Raw genomic sequence first — 15,768 nt, 5'->3', positions numbered from 1 at the left:
TTTTTTTTTTTTTTTTTAATTGTTGTTAACACCACATCTCACTACATTGCTAAATCACCCAACTTGCAATCTTCCTGCCTCAGCCTCTCAGAGTGCTAGGACTATTGACATGTGATTTTCTACTATTTCTGCACACTGTGCTGAAACACGTAGAGAACTGTGGAGGTTAAAGCCTTTTCATCTTGCAACCTCAGCCATCACCAAAGGCAGAATCATGAAATCAATGACCATTTCAATAAATGGATTGAATAATGATTTAGTGACCAAGACAAGAGCTTCACATCCTGGCTTGGCCACATATTAACTGAGTGGCACTGACCAAGCCACTTGATGTTTTGGAACCTTAGTTTTCTGCTCTTTAGATCAGAGATAAAAGCACTCTCTGTGCCTACCTCATGGGTTCAAGAAGAACCCATGTTTATAAGAAAGAACTTTATAGGGCCAGGGATTTAGCTCAGTGGTGCTGCCACCTGCCTCGCAAGTGCAAGGACCCAAGTTTGATTCCCAGTACCAAAAAAAAAAAAAAAAAAAAAGAACAAGGTTTCTGTGGGGTGGACTGAAGTAATTTCAAAAATGTTGCTAAAGCTATCTTTTAAAACAGTATTTTTAGGTGTATAGAAACACAAGGGAAAAGTTCTGTTGAACCTGCAGCTGTTGGGGTAGGCCTTCATCCTCAACAAGGGCCCACTTTGCTACAAGTTTTGGAGCCAGAGCTGTGCATGGTGGCACATGCCTATAATTGCAGCACTCGGGAGGCTGCGGCAAGAGGCTTGCCTCTAGTTCAAGGCCAGCTCAGGCTTCATAGAGAATTGAAGGCCAGCCTAAACTACATACTGCGACCCTGTTTCAATGAAGAATTTTGGAACCAAGTGTCAAAGCTTCAGCCGGTACAAGTAAACAGCAATAAGGCAGAGGAATCCTCCTACAAACAACCCCATAAGCTTGGCAGGTGCTCTGAGCTACATCTAGCCATGCAGGTCGGACCTCCACATGCACAGGACTCACTGGAACCTTCACACATGCTGCCCCCTCTGCCTGGAACCCTTCCTCTGTGGTTTTAGGTCTCAGCTTTAGCTCATTAGTGTAATTACGAAAGGAGCTTGGAGTTCATGAATCTCTTAAAAGACCTCGAGGACCTGGGGAGTGGCAGATCTCTGCTGCCTGAGATCTTACTTAGCAACTGTTTGTTTTAGTCAGTTGGTTTATTGGTTGACTTTTGGTATGGAACTGAACCCAAAGCCTTCTCACAAAGCTACATCCTAGCCTTTCCTAGCCCTTGGTTGTTTTTGTTTGCTTGCTTGCTTGTTTGGTTGTTTTTGTTTTGTTTTTCTTGGTCGGGGTCTCACAAGTTGCTAAATTACCCAGGCACAGCTTGAACTTGCAATCCTCTTGTCTTAGCCTCCCAGAGTAATGATGACTACACAAAGTAACTGAACCTTACACAGCAGAAATTAAGTGCTATGGAAGAATTTACTACTAATTTTAGTCAAACAACCCCCGTAGAAACAATTTTTTCAAATCCTTCCCATTTTTGTTTTCCTTTCTGTAATAGTGTAAAGCAAATATACCCTATAACACTTTGGTATGTGTTTCTCAAGTATAAGGACATTTCTCTATGAATGGTAATGCCATTATCACACTTAATAAATTACCAATAATTATTGAAAATGGTGTGCTCATAGCATGCATTCAAATGTCCCCAACTGACTCAAAAATGTCTTTTCCTGGTTGCATTGCCCATAGACATTTGATGGCTGTGTCCCTTCCATCTCATAATCTGTAACATTTCCCCTTTCCTTATATTATTTTCCTCTCATGCCATTGTCTTGTGGCCCGGGAGAGACTCTACCTTCCTCCTTCCTGGAGTCCTCCAATCACTTCCTTAACATGGAGCTCTTTAACTTGCTCTTTCCCCTTGGTTGTCTCTAGAGCCTTGATTAAGGTTCACTTTTTAGGTAAAGCTTTTTTTTTTTTTTTTTTTTTTGGTACCGGGCATCAAACTCGGGTCGTTGTGCTTGTGAGGCAGGTGGCAGAACCACTGAGCTAAAGCCTTGGCCCAAAGAAATAATTTTTAAAAGACAGGAGGCAAAACCACTGAGCTAAATCCCTGGCCCAAGGTTCACTTTTTAAAACAATGATATGTCATAGTAGGGCTGGGCGTCCGACATACTGCGTTTCCTCAGTTGTCTGCAAGCTCAGCTGCACCAAGAAATATTTGGGCTTTTCCATGATTACATGGATTGTCTCACTTAGTTCTCAGAGCAACTCAGAGAAGTCTGTTCCAAAATCTGACCCTTCCCGCACTTGAGAAAATGGATATGGAGCATTTGTGTGCTCTGCTCACATTCACACATCTAGTACGTGTTTTGGGAGCCTCAGATTTGCCTTGAAAAGGAAGGCTGTGGCTTCTATTGTCACTCTCTAAGGACCCTGTTATCTCAGGGCCTCTGCCTTTCTTTATCTTCTGAGGCCTAGAAACTATATCCACACTGAAAACGACCTGCTCTGGGCTTCTATGAAAGGGCCTGATACAGAAAATGGTTTTCTTCACTTATCTGTAGTAAACGGGGATAGATTTTATGTATTTATTTATGTAGGTACTGGGGATTAAACTCAAGGCCTTCCCATTGAGCTACATCCTCAGCCCTTTTTAAATTTTCCTGTCTCAGCCTCCTAATGCCTGGCTAAAAGATAGATTTGGGGGGACACATTCAACATATTTGCACCCCCTCAAAATCAATTCTGCAGCATTCTGCAATCACCCACAGACACACGCAAAGAGGTAAAACTCTGAGACACCCAGTGTGCACAGCTCCCAGCTGAGGTCAGACAAGGCAATGCTTTGCAGTTTGTTTCCCCTCTCTACTGCGAACAAGTATTCTTTTCATGGTGTAGTTAGCACCACGTTTTTCAAATGTCTGTGCTTTTCTTTGGTGATTTCATTGTTTAAAATGGCCCACAATGGAAGTACTGACTGATATATATTGTCTTTTGTCTTAAGCAGAAGAAGGTTGTGGTGTACTTTGCAGAGAAAACATGTGTTGGATATATTTTATTAAGAGTTGAGTTATTGCACTCCTGGCTGTGAGCTCAATGTTAACGCACCAAAACTATGTATTCAATAAGGTATCTTTAAACGGAAAAGTACATAAACCAAGGTTACAAGTTGATCCGTTGGCTTGCAGGAACCTCATCCAATAGCTCTGTAGGAGGAGTGATTTGGTGTCTGCTAATTCAGGGTTTGTTATAACTTTATAGAATATAACTGCCATGAATGCACACACACACACACACACACACACACACACGTCAGCCAATCAGCCCTCCACATCTGTGAGTTCTGTATTCGTGGATTCATCCGACCACAGAAAATAATTAGGAAACAAAAATGAAGAAAACTGCACCCATAATAAATATGTACAGACTTTTTGTTGTTAAATAAATAGCACCTAATTTACATTGTGTGGGTTGCTATAAGTCAGAGAATGCACTTAGGTTATTGCAAATACACCATTTTAATAAGGGACTTGAGTATTCATTGAGGCTCGTGGAAGATGTCCACAGACACTGATGCTGATGGACAGCTGTATGCACACACACACTCACACATGCACACACTTTAGGGTTGTTCTCTCTTTTTTTTTTTTTAATTCTCCAAAAGCTAATTTAATTAGCCTGATTGTCAAGTTAAATGCTTTGAATCAGACCTTTTAAAAAACTGTGATGCGGAAAAAGGTCCTGAGTACATGATGGAGGGAGCGTATAAGTATACCTGTGTCAGCTGTTGTTTTCTCTGCTCCAATCGGTTTAGAATAAACTTCCCCTGAAGTGCATGCTGACACCGCTGGCTCTTGGAACACAAAGTGGCTTTGGACACAGGTGCAGTCCTGTGCTCACTTTAGAGTTACTCAGAGCTGAAGGGTTTATAATTTTGTTTGGTAGAATCATTATAAAGCATATGAGTAAAACAAATTTAATCAATCCCCGAAGTTTTATGTCTCTGGGTTTGCAGGGGTAGGTATAAAAACTAATAGATTTTATTTTATTTTATTTTGTTGAGGTCTGTAGCCCTAATGAAAGCCAGGTTCCTTTTTGAATATTCTGAATATTCCTTCATTCATACTTCTAAAAGGGTGGGAAAAATTGTTTCAAAAGCAATGAAAAAGTAGCTCTCTTCCCCAAGATACACAGTACTAGCTCAGTAGTTAGTGTTTTCATAAGTGAGATCCTCTAAAACAGAAATTTATTCCAATGATTCCACATTTAATTTTTCATATTGTTTTTGCTATTTAATTTTTTATTAAACATGTTAAAAAAATGTAGAAGACAACTTTGATGACAGCTCTTTTCTGAAGAAGTTTTTTAAACCTCAAGAAATAACACCTGTACCCTTGAAGTCCAAGTAATATTCTGTAGCAGAAAATTGTGGACCCTGTCTTGCACATGGGACAGTTTGTTTTGTTTTTGCTTTTGTTTTTGTTTGTGATACTGGGGATGGAATCCCAGGTTTGATGCATTCTGGATAAGCACTTATCACTGACCTACCTCCCAGCCCCACACTGAAAGTTTTAAAATAGGTGCTGTAAAATTAAAATGGCCTTGGCCTCCAACTTGACAGTCTTTATCCGTGGTTTTCAGACAAACAACATGGAAAGTTTTTGTTTGGACTGTGTGTGTTTAGGTATAAAATACTTTTCTTTTACACTGGCTTGATAAGAGTCATAGCCTTGATTTCAGAAAGTGGCTTTAAAACGCTAGAAGGTGATGTGATTTAAGGTCTCTGTGGGTCTAGAACTCTGTGTAGTCTAGAACACTGCACTTACTGGCCATGTGATGTGGGCAGCCGGTCATGTGACTTCTGAGGTTTGTTCTCTGTAAAGGTGGTCCTGGCACTCACTTCCCAGCACCCGTCTGTGCCCTGCAATGTTTCAGAGCACACCAAACACAGCAAATGTTCAGTACATGTTAGTTGCTATTCAAACTTGAGCTTTGTAATAGTGATATTTTCAGTGGGATAACTATTCTCACATTAGGGATAATGACCAGGGATGCTTTGGCAACACATTTTATAAAATCTAAGGCATGAGTAACAGATTTGTGAATTTTCCACATAAAATCCCTATTTACCACATATCTCTGGACAAACACAGGATTATTTTTGTAGACAGAGAGGTAGGGTAAGAAAAGAACAAAAGAAAGAGAAAAGGAAGGAGGGAGGGAGAGACAGAGAGAGAGAAAAAGAAAAAAAGAAAGAAACAAACAAAGAAACGAAGAAAGGAAGGAAGGAAGGAAGGAAGGAAGGAAGGAAGGAAGGAAGGAAAAAGGGAAATAAAGTCTCCAAAGAAAAGCAATTTGTTTTGAATTTAAAAAGAAGAGTGGCTCCCCTAAATCCCTATTGTTTCCTGTGGCCACCAAGGCCAAGGATTAGATATCGTTGAGATGCTTGTTTTTATAACCTGATTCTTCCTGACATGCTCCAGGAATGCTTTCTTAGATTTGAGAAGAGAGAAGAATCTTCCTTTAATTGTGCCCTTGGATTTCCAACAATAGTATTTGTTTGAACAACAAAAAAGTATCATAGGAATGGTGCCAAACCCACAGCCACCACCCCCAGCACTTCCCTGGGACACTTTTCAGGCAGCAGTGTATCCAGCCCCAAGGAAGGAACCGTGACTGCTTCTGAGTCAGTAATCACTCTCCCACTTCTCCTTGCCAATGATCAAGGTAGGGCTGTGGTTCTCAGCCCAGGCAATTTCACACACACATGCACACTCATGCACACATGCACATATGACATTAGGCAATGTCAGGAGATATTTTTGTTACCATAACTAGAAATGTGTTATTTAATGGATACAGGTCAGGGGTGCTGCTCAGCACTGTACAATGCCCAAGACAGCCTCTATAATAAACAATTGTCTGGCCTAAAATGGCCACAAAAATGGGATTGAGACATCCCAGCCTAGTAGTCAATTTATGACACCAAGGAGATGAGGGAAATTTTTTTGTCCCAGCCTCCTTATTTCCTTTCTTAGAATACTGGCTGTGATGAAGGTGTGATAGGTGGACTGCTACAGCCATCAGAGGGCCATAATGAGAGAAAATACCAACATACTGAGGATCTTGGAGCCACGTACCAGTGGGGTCCTGCATGTCTCCATATTCCTGGTTGTGGAGGAAAGCTGTCTTTACCTTTATGAAAATTATTACTTAGGCCAGCACTCAGGAGGCTGAGGCAGGATGATCGCTGTGAGTTCAAGATCAGCCTGGGCTACATAGTGAGTTCCAGGTCAGTTTCAACTACATAGTGAGACCCTGTCTCCAAAAACAAAAACAAAACAAAAAAATTATTAATTAGGGTTTTTTTGTGATTTGTGATCAAAAGCATTTTAGTTATTATATCTACTGTGGTATATATATTTCCCACAAAGGTCTGCATTAGGTTGACAAGGAAATAACAAAGCTTTCCTGAGATTCAGATATTGTTCCATGAATTGGGCTCCATCCCTAGCTAAGTGGCTTGCTTCTTGCACAAAGCCCCTCACAGCAAATGATTTTAAATTCAAGTTCTTTAAGAATAAGCAGTGACTTTGTATTCTGGGGCTTCATGGGTGTTAAACAATGATTGAAAATAGTGAAGCTGTCCCGCCCTACTTTAAATCCAACCTCTGCTGCTAGCAGGTGTCTGATCCAGGGTGAGCTTGCTTCTCTGCCTGAGCTTCTTCTCCTAGAAAATGGTGAGGGTACATTGTCCTCAAAAGTTCAGTGGGTTACGTGGTGATGCTTAAAAGAGTTTATATATGCTCAGGTCATCGTCGTTGTTATTTACAAATGTGATACCTGGGAATGCTACAGGGCCTGCTAAACAATTATAATATCTGGATCCCACTTGGAACCCGGCTTTCCTTCAGAGGTGTGACTACATCTGAGTGAGCATCTTCAATGAGCTACCAATAGTGAACTGAGCTAGCAGTGCTCTTCCCTTCCATTCTTACCCAAGCCCACCACCAACCAGTGTCATTGCCCTGTGGAGGCCAACTCTTCCTAGCATGACCCCAGAGGGCCAGGATTTAGCTCAGTGGTTCCACCGCCTGTTTCAAAAGCACAAGGACCAGAGTTCAATTCCTGGTACCCGCCCTCCCAAAAAAACGTAGGACAGCTGTGGTGTGGTAAGAGCAGACCCATCATGTTAGGTATGACTGTGGTGGCAGAGGGGCTAATTCCATGAGGAACTTGGCCCTTTTCTTCCAGTATTCTTTTTTTTTTTGCTCATTGAGTTTATTGGTACATTTTAGGTATACAGTACAATTACATTCATCATTGGGATCTTGTACCTTTACATGACAGGTCTTGGTTCTCATTTTTTCCCTTGTCCCTGCCCTCCTTTCACCCCTCCTCCCCTCCCCATTTACATTTTATTTCCATTTTTTCATTTTCTCCTATTTTTTTTTCTTTCCCTTATTACCTTTCATTCCCCTACCCTTCCCACTTTCCCTACACCTTTAGCCCTTTTCTTCCCATTTCACATTGTCAGTTATTTCCTTAGAATCTTATGTACTATTATAGTTTTTCACACCAGAGAAACTATTCGGTATTTACACATGTGTGACTTATTTCACTTAGGAATATTTCCTCCATATGCATCCATTTTCCTATAAATGAATCTAATTTCTCATTCTTTATGGCTGAGTAGTATTCCATTTTATAGAAAAACCACATCTTCTTTACCCAGTCTCCAACTGTTTCCAAGTTTTAGCTATTACAAACTGTGCCGCTATAAACATAGGTGTGCATATATCACTGTGGTATGATTCTTTTACTTGTTTTGGAAAGATACCCAGCAGAGGGATGGCTGGGTCAAATGGAACCTCTAGTCCCAGCTCTTTGAGTTATCTCCATATTGATTTTCATAGTGGTTGCACCAGGCTGCACTCCCATCAACAGTGGAGAAGGGTTCCTTTCCCAGTATTCTTGACTACTTCCCGTAGCTATGTGTGGGTTCAGACAGCTGATCTAGAACTCTATATAACTTTGCTTCATTGAGGTTTCAAATGCTGTCAAACCTCTACCAGGAAAAATACTGTGAAATTCTCTGTCACTACACACTGCCCTCTGGAGCAGCTTTCATCAGGGTCTGAGCTCTTCTGCTGTGTCTCTATAGGCCTGTCTGTCGTTTCAGCATCTGCATAATGGGGCTTTATTTCTAAGTAGACAGGTGATAATTGTACATTTTACTGAGCTCAGTGCTATATTTCAGTACATAAATATACAGGTGATAATCAACCAGGATATTTAAAGTTAATCACCTCAAATATTCATCATTTCCTTGTGATGAGAATATTCCTTGTGATGAGAACTTTCCTTTAGTTGTTTTGAATCATACAATACAGCATTATTGGCCATAACCACCCTCCTATGCAATAGAACTCCAAAACTCATTCCACAATGTAAAAGCAGAGCCTCAAAAGAGAAAGGACACAAAAAGCATTTGCACCAAACCAAAACGCTTCTGCACAGCAAAGGACTCAGTGAACAGAATGGAAGGGCAACCCACCCAATGGAAGAAAACATCCACAAGCTACACATCTGAACATGGGTCAACCTCCAGAACACACAACGAACTCAAGAAACTCAATAGCTAAACAATAACAACAACAATAATAATAACAAGGCTTTGACACAATGCATTTGGGGACTTGACTCGACCTCTGGGGTCCAGTGTCCACGGGACCTCAGGCAAGTCACTTAATCTCACGGCCTTTCCTCATCCTTAAAGGGGAACCCCTTTATGGCAACTGATTCCAATTCCTGTTCGCTTATTTAATAATAAAATCAGTGTTCCAGGATATTTCAGGGTTTGGTGCAAATAGATTGCCTCAAACTCCAGTTTGTGCTTCCTTTTTGTAAATACCTGAGTGATACTTTAACCCAAGAAGGCAGTTTTCTACACAGCCAGGACCTGGGAGAAGGCAGCCCAGAACCCACATGAGTTGTGTATCCAGACTGGCGCTCCCACTGTCCTGGAACATAAATCCTGAACTCTGCAGAGATCTGTTCTGTTTCACGCACTCTGAGAGCCACTTTAACTGGCCAAACTCCCTGGGCACAAGTGGTCCTGTGCGAAACAAGTTTCCTGTCTTGTATAAATGTTCGAGAGCCTGGCACCAATGTGTTTATGTTCACCCTTCCTGGAAGAAGCCAACCTCTCTCCCCATCTAACCCCGTCTCTGTTTCAGACAACAGACTTTACACTGGTCCATGTCTTAATGAAGGTGACAGCAAGAGATATGACCTTGAAACTATCCTTTGACATCAGTGCTTTCCTCCTTCCAGAGTCTCTCCAAGTGACACTTATGGCCCTGGGGAACCGAGAGGATCATTTTGGATGGTACCTTTTTCATACGACTTTCCTTTTACTAATCTTTATATTATTATGGGTGAAAAACTAGAGTGACCCCAGTGAATTTTAATTTTTATGGTGAATTAATTTCAGTAAGACCAATGTAATTTTAAGATCCTTAGTAGCTAGTGTCAATGGAATACTTAACATCATCCAGGGAGAGCTGATGGGGCTTGCAGACATCATGGTCACAATCCTCAGAATAGATGTTATTATTCTTCTCAATTTACTGATGAGAAAAAATGAGGCTAAGAGAGGCTAGCTTAACCTACTAGAGCTCCCTCAACCTCTCTGTCATTTGGCTTTGTTGATACAATCGCTTTAGGTTGTTAATCATTGAAATAAAGCTCCAAAACAACAGCATGAGGGGTTCAGTGGCCCAGGAATCTGTGTTTTCCAGACCCCAGCAAGTGCTGTCACTCTCTGGGGACCATCTCTAGTGCCTGTGAGCTGAATGAGCTCAGCAGGGCCCCTTCCAATGCAGGAAGGCAGCAACAAGTGTCACCAAGGTAGTAGAGCTCTAGACATTAAATCGGGTGCAACAGCTTTACGGTGTCTGTGGCAGAGATGGGGGCCTATGGCTGTGTCAGGATTCAAACCCAGGTCTGGTTTTCACTGAAATTTGTACTGTTAATTTGTATGATACAGTTCTTTGAAAATATGGCCAATAATTACTGCTCTTCCTATCTTTTAATATGGCTTGGAAGATCAAATATAACATCTATGAAAGCTCTTTGCAATCATTCAGTCGACTCTTGGTCTGATCAAGTCCTCGCCCTACGTGGAGCCTTTGGATGACTCCTGCCTCCCCGTGGCAGTCCTCGGTGTGACCTGCTAGCCCCATATCCCGTCTGACCTCATACTTATTGCCTTCTCCATTCACTCATCATCAGCTCTTCCAGCCTCCAGGAAGCAATATCCTAGCCTGTCCTTGCTATTCCTCTGTAGCCGCATAACTGGGTCTCTCATCCCCTTCAAAATCTCTGCCCCAATTTTCAGTAACACTTCCCTTAACATTCCCCTGTGAAATTGTGACTCTTCTTTTCAAACCTCCAGCCGCTTGTGCCTCCTCTTTGATTCATTTTTCTCTAAAGCACTTATCACTATGGAGCACACTGTTATTTGTTTGTTCATTTATTTATTTTTCATCTCCCTCTACTGAGAATAGAAGCTGCTTGTGGAGAGGGGTTTCTCTTTGGTCTAAACTGCTTAGATGGGTACCCAGCCTAGAGTAGATGCTGGATACACAGACATTGAACAAATGCATTTATTGAGCATTCTCGTGTGCTAGGGAGGGTGCAAGGCACAAGGGGTTCCAACATGAAGGTAATAGATACAATCATGGCTTTTCCTGAAGGCAAAGGAGAAATTCATGCTTTTCCTTTTACCTTCTTTCCGGATTTTTAAATGCAAGTGCTCAAAGGTGAATGTGTGGGACCTGAGTAAATTTCTCGGTGGCAGCCTTCTCGGCCTGATACCAACAAGCCTTTGGACATGCAGCTCTCAGAGCGGGAGGGCTGGTCCTTTCCTGCCCTGCTGCAGTCACAAAATCTCCAGGCCAAGCCCCAGATCCTTTCGGCCTCTAGTCTGTTCTCCTTCCCTGGGAGCCAAGAGTCCACTGAAATTCAGCAATGTGATCACTTGAAACTTCCTCCTAGGGATCTGACGCATTAGTCCCCCCTTAAACATTTGATATTATTTAGCCGCATTTTATAAGCTGGCACCATATCAGACCTACGTCTCTCTGTTGCCCCGAGTGCTACCGTTTGAAGGTGCACATGAATGTTTCTTAATTTTATGTCACTCTCAGCTTCTAGTAATATGAGGGACTATACAACAAAAGAGACTAGGAAAGACAGATGCTCACTGAGTCAGCCTAGAGGCTGCTACAAGAAAATATGTATGTCCTTCAAGGACACCCAGAGGGTGGTCTCTTAATGACTTGCATGGAAATGCCTGGGGACCTTGTTGACAACCCCAGCCGCAAGCAGGATAGTGATTCGGTCAGTCTCTGCTGGCACCCTGCAACTGGCATTTTAACTTTCCACGGAGAATATGCATAAAAGTGTAAATAAGTGTGCAGCTCAGAGAATTCTTAGCAGCACCCAGGACAAGAAACAGGATATTGCCAGAATCTTCTCGTGTTTCTTTGTTCCTAGCTCTCGGCAACAATTACTGTTATCCTATCCCATAGACCTGTTTTTGCTGCTTTCTGTATTTATAAAAATCAGAACATATGCTGCAGGCCCAGTGGTTTCCGCCTTCTTTTGCTCAGCCTGTTTGCCTGCCTGCTACTGCAGTTGAGTCTGTTTTGTTGTTGTCCAGTATTGTTCCGTTTTGTTCTGTTTTTTTACTATGGCTAATAACAATTTTTAAATTTATCTTAAAGCTGATGATAAACAATTGGATGGATTTCATCTTGTGACTATCGTAATCGCAGCGCCACTCTGAACATTCTGGTACACGTCTTTTGAGGGATATATGTTCACATTTCCGGGGGGAATACAGAGACGAGTGGAATTCCTGGGGGTAAATCAGTATTGGAGTGTTTTTTCGGGGGTTTCCTGGATTAAACCCGGCACTGTTGCAGTAACCTACACTCCCCACTCCCTTTTCCACTCCTTTTTTTTAAAAATTTGAGACAGGGTCTCACTGAATTGGTTGCCCAGGCTAGGCTCAAACCTGGAATCTTTCTGCCTCAGGAAGTGTGCTTGGAATTATCATGTACCACTATGGCCAGTTTAAATCAGTGTTTGTTTGTTTTTGTTGTTTTGTTTTGCTTTTTGTGGCTGGAGATTTAGCTCAGTGGTTCTGGCGCCTTCCTGGCAAGCACGAGGACCTGAGTTTGATCCCCAGTACCAAAAAAAAAAAACACAATTATGTTTTGCTTTTTGCTTCTTGGTTTTTGGTACTTGGGATTGAACTCAGGACCTTACGTTTATGAGGCAGGTGGCGGAACCACTGGGCTAAATCCCCAGCCCTTAAATCAGTGTTTTTTAACAAACAACTCAGGTAGTGCTGATTCACACTGAAATTTAAGAACCACAGAAGGGAGTGGTACCATTTACTATGATTATTAATCAATCTTGACTCATTCTGAAGAAGATATAAATTATATCCACAAAAACCTTACAGTTTTACTTAGAAAACAAACCATAGGCTCACCAAGCAGATATCAAAGAAAACACTGAACGCAAATAACGGAGAGATTCAATCCAGATGCCTGCTCTGGTTTGGAATGTACACATATAGAGAGCAGAGGGGCAAACTGGCTTCCTGTAGGATAGACTCCAAGTAGGTTTTGCTTGGCATAAACAATGTTTCAAAAATCAAGAGGTGTCATAAAACATCTGTATTAGTTCCTCCTGAAAAACAGAACGCTGGCAGCCTGATGTCCTCATTCCATGTGTCAGTAATTGGCTGAAACTGCACAAGATTCACTTCTTTTATTTATTTTTTTTAATTTTTGATACTTGGGATCAAACTCCAGTCCTTGTGCTTGCAAGGCAGGCACCGGAACCACTGAGCTAAATCCCCAGCCAATTCACTCTTTTTAAACGGGGCCTGTGAGCTTCAGAGGACCACAGTTCTCACTAACCCTTGTTGTCTTCCTCCGTCTGTTTCTCCTCCTTTGTCTTAGCTGCCACGTTCCTGTGGGCAGTTGGCTTTCCAGTCCCTAGAATAGACAACTGCATACTGTTAGGTGTATGTTTTCCCATACTACTTGAGTCAGTCCTTCCAAGTCCCTGAAGGTCTTCTAAGAAACAATCTCAATTTACTAGCATTGTGGAAATAGCACTCCGACTGGTATAAAGATGATTCCCTGGGAGAGACAAAGACAGAAGTAGCAAGACCCACTTATCCAGGTCAGGGTAGGTGCTGGCAGGTTGTGACCAGTCGAAACAGTTGTGAGATTTGAACATAAAGCCAAACAGAGTTTTTGTGATATATCTTCCATCTTTCCCTGTCGTGTGATCTTCCTCCACTGCCATTTAAAATATTTTTCTTTCTGAAGGATTTTAATATTTTGGCTACAAAATGCAAAGTAAGATACACCCTTAAACTTATCTGATAAATTTGATGTCCAGAATATCGCTGTCCAATAGAAATACGATGCAAGTCATGTCTGGATCTGAATATTCCAGTTGTGCTTCTAAACAAAATTTAAACAAAGTTGTGACTTTAAGCTCAAGCGGAATTAATTGTAATAATATATTTTATCCTTAAATATTATTTAGCTACATGGCCCAGTTTAGTATTATTTCAACGTGTAATCAAAATTTAAAACTACAAATGAAATAATTTACATACCAAGTTTTCAGATTCCGGTGTGTGTTTTAACCCATCGGAGCATCTTTATTCTAAGAGCCTTTACTATTTTGTCTGTAAAATTCAAAATGAAACTCATATTTTAAACTCATCGATAAATTTGTTCTATCTAGATATCACTGTCCGATGGAAATATAATGAAAGTCACATACATAATTGTAAATGCTCTAGAGGCCACTTATTTATTTTATTATTTTATTTTATTTGGTGCTGGAGATTGAACCCAGGGTCTCACACAAGCTGAGCTCACATTTTTCTGCTAAGCTACATCCCCAGCCTAGGAGTCACCTTATAGTTAAAACAAGAAGGAAAACAAAGCAGCAGGGCTGTGCCTGCATTTCAATAGCCAAACATGGTGAGTAACACAGCTGCACAACGCCAAATTCCATTTAGGATAACAACAACAACAACAAAAATTATCTAGAAATAGTCCCAACAAGCAATGTATAGAAGATACATATAATTTGAGTAGATACATGGGCATGTCTCTGAAGACTTCATATGGATTAATTGTTGCCTGTACTGGGGATGTTGGAGGAACTGAGGGGTGCTGTCTGAAAGGTATGGACTTTCTTTTGGAACTACTGATATCATTATAAAACTGTAGTAATAGTTGTACAGCTCTGTGAGGACACACACACACACACACACACAAAAAAACCACTGGATTTTTTTTACTTTCAATGAGTGAATGACATAGCATGTGAATTATAACTCAGTAAAGCTTTTCAAGAAATGTTTATCTAATAATTTAAAAAAAGAATATGAGTCATGAAGGCTGTGGTGTATTTGATAATTGGAAGAGTATGGGTCCCTACGATCATGTGAGCTTCCGACTACCTACTCAGCCACAGCATCAGCTGAGATGATCACAGGATACCCTGACAATTCACATTAAAAATGTATTGGCCACCTAGTATCAGGCATTGTTTTAGATACTGGAATATGGATACAGTAGTCAATAAGACAGATCTGTTTTCTGCTCTCAGGAAGCATTTTCTAGTAGATGACATGAGCAACAAATAACTAAACAAATACTTGCAAATGATTTTTGGATATGACACCAAAAGCACAGGTAACAAAAACAGAAATAAACCAAGCGTGGTGGCGCACTCCTGTAATCCCAGCACTCAAGAGGCTGAAGCAGGAGGATCACTATGCGTTTGAGGCTAGCCTGGGTTACATAGCTCCAGGTCAGTCTCAACTACATAGTGAGACCCTGTCTCAAAAAACAAAACAAACAAAAAAACCCCCCAAAACCAGAAATAAACAAGGGGGATTGCCTCATTTAAAAAAAAAAAAGCTTCCTCCTAGCAAATGAAACATTTAACAAAATGAAATGATAATCTATAGAATGAGAAAAAAATATTTACAAGTGACTTATCTAATAAAGATTGGTATCCAAAACATATAAAGAAGTGGTCCAACTTGATAGAAAAAACATTAAACAGTGGGCAAAGGGCCTGAAGCAGATATTTTCCCGAAGACATACAAATGGCCAGAAGGTATTTGAAAAAATGCTCGACATCACTAATTGTCAGGGAAATATAAATCAAAACCACCTTGAGACTCACATCAGACCTGTTAGAATGTCTACTATCAAAAACCAAATAAAAAATAAATGTGCAAGATGTAGAGAAAAGGGAAACCTTGTATACTGCTGGTGGGAATGTAAGTTACTATAGCAACTATGGAAACTAGTATAGAGGCTCCTCAAAAAATTATAAACACAACCAGTATATGATCCAGCTGTACCCATAGGGTCCAGATACAAAGGAAATGAAATCTGCATCTCAAAGTAACACTGACACGTGTTTGTTGCATCATTCACAGTAACCAAGATATGGAAGCAACATAAATATCCATTGACAGACAGGCTAACAAAAAAAGGTGTACCTATACCATGGAATATTATTCAGCCTTTAAAAAGGAGAAAACAAAGGGCCTGGGATTTAGCTCAGTAGTTCTGCTGCCTGCCTTGCACAAGGCACAAGGTCCCAAGTTCAATACCTGGTACCAAAAAAAAAAAAAAAAAAAAA

General features: G+C 40.9%; 2 long non-coding RNA genes across 2 annotated transcripts in view; both read right to left on the bottom strand.

Moving 5' to 3' along the window:
* LOC104850933 overlaps window positions 1–6,275 on the bottom strand; it is a 10,469-nt gene extending 4,194 nt beyond the window's left edge. The window contains exons 1-2 of the long non-coding RNA XR_777100.1: window positions 6,138–6,275; window positions 4,824–4,918 (exon numbers count right to left, since the gene is read on the bottom strand). This is a non-coding gene — a long non-coding RNA (uncharacterized LOC104850933). The remainder of the gene's footprint in view (window positions 1–4,823; window positions 4,919–6,137) is intronic.
* Window positions 6,276–6,281: 6 nt separating this feature from the next.
* Window positions 6,282–13,784, bottom strand: LOC104850934. The gene is made up of 3 exons (XR_777101.1): window positions 13,712–13,784; window positions 12,999–13,553; window positions 6,282–6,315 (listed from the first exon to the last, which is right to left on the bottom strand). It is a non-coding gene; the product is annotated as an uncharacterized LOC104850934 (long non-coding RNA).
* Window positions 13,785–15,768: the final 1,984 nt, after the last annotated feature.

This window comes from Fukomys damarensis, unplaced genomic scaffold (genome assembly GCF_012274545.1).
Source record: "Fukomys damarensis isolate Sample0158 unplaced genomic scaffold, DMR_v1.0_HiC HiC_scaffold_28, whole genome shotgun sequence".
Classification (NCBI taxonomy): Eukaryota; Metazoa; Chordata; class Mammalia; order Rodentia; family Bathyergidae; genus Fukomys; species Fukomys damarensis.
Note: the sequence above shows the minus strand (reverse complement) of the source record. Positions and strands in the feature narration are given on the sequence as shown.